The sequence below is a fragment of the Olea europaea genome, unplaced genomic scaffold (genome assembly GCF_002742605.1).
Source record: "Olea europaea var. sylvestris unplaced genomic scaffold, O_europaea_v1 scaffold922, whole genome shotgun sequence".
NCBI classification, from domain to species: Eukaryota; Viridiplantae; Streptophyta; class Magnoliopsida; order Lamiales; family Oleaceae; genus Olea; species Olea europaea.
In genome coordinates, this window is record NW_019267704.1 from 258,708 (window position 1) to 261,909 (window position 3,202).

Genomic DNA, 3,202 nt, shown 5'->3' on the forward strand with positions numbered 1-3,202 from the left:
AGACCGAATTCTATAATCTGAAATCTGATAAGCTATAGAAATACTGAAAAATCATACCAAAAAGGTACCCAGAATAACTATACTCATGTATTAGTTTGCACCGATAGACATAACAAAGCTATTCAATTATGTAATTCTAAAATTCTGGTCATACACGCACAAAGCTATTTGGTCATACACTACGGAAATACATTCACAATAGTGCAGAGCGGGTAAAATCACCATAGCTGGTCATACACTGTAGAAACACATTCACACCAGTCCGGAGCGGGTAAGATAACCATATGGAGTCATATACTGTGAAAACACATTCATACAAGTGCAGATTAGGGTAAAGTCACCTGGGTACTTTCTGATGGTTTTAAAGTAATTTTAAATATATTGAAATATTTAATACTGAAATGGTATGTCAATGAAATGATTTAACTAAACCGAATTTAACTTTAAAAATGATTGTTTATAAATCAACTTTATTCTAAAAATTACGCTATCAAATCAACTTTATGAAATAATAGATTTATTTAATCTAACATAAATTTAATAAATAGTAATTTCTAAAAAATAAGTTTTTATCCATTCACCAAGTCATAGTTGATCATTGTTTCGATCTTCTCGTTGCCTCCTCACTTTCAATACTAAGAATGTTATCACGCTCTCGCTACAATAAATCATATCCCCTCATAGAGGAGTTTTGAGTATTTTCCTACCATTAAAAATATTAATTTACCAATGGGAACTTAATATATTTTATTTTCAACTTCATAATCCCAATTAAGGTCACTAACAACATATACTCCTTCATATAAATTATTTTAACACCAAAACCTCAAATATTCAACACTTAATTTGGTTCCAATACTAAAAATCCACCAAACTTAGATGATTGACAAAACTAGCACAATCATTCCAAAATATTGAAACTAGCACCAATGTCTATATATTAAAAAATCTATCATCGAAAACATGGACAGAAATAGCGCTTTTCTGGACAGTTCAAAAATAGCACATATACTACAATAGCTCGAAAATGGCTGAAAAATTGGAGAATTTCAACCTCAAATCCTTAATCTAAGTGTTTAGTAACATATAATCACATGAATTTAAAAAAATATGCCTTTATCTCACAAACCCATTTCCAAAGTTTCCACTTTCTTCAACATCAATATCCAAATAAACATTTATTTGCTATATCTTTATTTATAACATCAAATACATATCAATAACACATATTTCTAGCTAAAAACTTTGAATTAAAACAAATTGTCCATATCCCTTAAAAAATTAATTCAATATACTTTATACTTACCATTTAAATCAAAGAGAAGTTGACAACTTGAAAACCCTAGCTTGAAACCATCTTCTTCTTCTTCTTCTTCTTCTTCTTCCCTTCTCTTTTCTTCTCACTCGGTTTCTCTCTAGCCTTCTCCCATTTTCCTCCAAAAATATAGAAAATGGGTAAATAGATGATATTTAATGGATAATTATTGAATAATTGCATATCAAGTCCCTCCTTTTATGTTTTAAATAAAGTCTAGTCATTAACTTTCCATTCTTGTAAAATAAATCCTCAAGTTTAAATAATGTTCATGTTAAACCCTCAAGGATTGTCAATTTGTAAAATAACTCCAATAAAATAATTTACTTCATTAAGGTCCCCATTTGACTTTGACTTTGAAAATTCAACTCTTGCCTTTTTACTAGATAAAATGGGTTGTAACAATATGTGCTTGAAACTAGTGTGTATCCGAGAGAGACCGAATCCATGAAAGAGCTACGTAATAAGACTGAAACACACAGTAGCTGGTAAAATTCAATCCATTTTCAATTTTATTTTATTTATTATTTTTTTTATTTTTTTTATTATTTTAGTGAAGATCCAATCTGGATTTTAATAAATTTTAAATTATACAGGAGCTACAAGACTAGTTCTGCTGATGTAGGTCAGTTCTTGAACATGATTCTCAAACTCATCAATGCCACGAACACAATGCAAATTGGAATACAGAGCGGTTATGTTCTCCTTTCAACTGCACTGGCTACTCCTAATGATGGAAAGGTAAGAGTTTCAATATCTAGAATGATTATTTAATCTATCTAGGATGGTCAAATGAATAGTGTCTAGAAAGCTCTTTTCTTGAATGTCATCAGATTTTGTGCATAGATTACGGCCGTGGAAATTATCAACTCTATTTTCCAGCAATCGAAAAGGCTGGCATGGCTCACAAAATCGACTACAATGAAAGTTCGATATCTCTTGTTCTTAAAATGAGCAAAGATGTAAGTATATGCAACTTATTTCTTACATTTTAATTGCTTTTTCTTAATTTCAATATATTATAAATATACCACAATTACTTTGTCAAATGTAATACAGGAAAAGCATCACGGGGAATTTGATTTCATTTACGTGGACGCTCACAAGACAACTTGTTCAGAATATCACGAGACATTGATTGAATTAGCCAGGATAGGGGGAGTCATTGTTTATGACAAAACTCTCCTCAGTGAGACTCTGGGGACGCTGCGGATCGGATCAGACAATGATGCTAGTGGAAATAGGTATTATGGGGATCCAGTGTTACTGTTTAACGAGAAAGTGGCTTCTGATCTAAGAGTCGAGATTTGCCAGGTTCCAGTGGGCATCGGCGTCAGTCTTTGCCGCCGTATAAGATGATCAGTTAAGGAAGATATAAAATGTTCAACTGGCTGCAGCAGCATTATTTCTATCAAATTCCGCCATTTATTTTACTTCACATTTCGCGCAGCATATGCTTCTGCACCTATATAATATGCACTTGTTATTCCTTTTCTATCAGCTGCCTGCAAGTACAACGATTCATATCAGAATGTTTATTGCACGGTTCTTGTTAGGGTTTAGGGTTTCAGTGTCTATTAATAGTAGTGTGAGTCTATGTTTCTGATTAACTATTGGTTCTGCAAATTCAACAAGAATGTTTATTGCACTGTTCTTGTTACAATGTCTATTATTTTTGCAGTGTTTTTATATGTTTATCATTAACTAATGATCCAGCAACTCTGAAAAGCTCCCAAATTGTTTTGGTAAAAACCTTTCAAATTAAAATACACTAATAAATAAAACATTTTCTTTTCGTTATGTTTTCTAAGACAACTCCAATTATAGCCGTGATTTAAATTATGTTTTAGAAATGCTTAAACTCACGACAGCAAAAATTATAACCTT

At 31.5% G+C, this 3,202-nt stretch overlaps 1 pseudogene; it reads left to right on the forward strand.

The window, feature by feature from the left end:
* The first annotated feature begins 1,705 nt into the window (after nt 1–1,705).
* On the forward strand, nt 1,706–2,674 carry LOC111392359 (annotated as a pseudogene).
* The last annotated feature ends 528 nt before the right edge of the window (nt 2,675–3,202 follow it).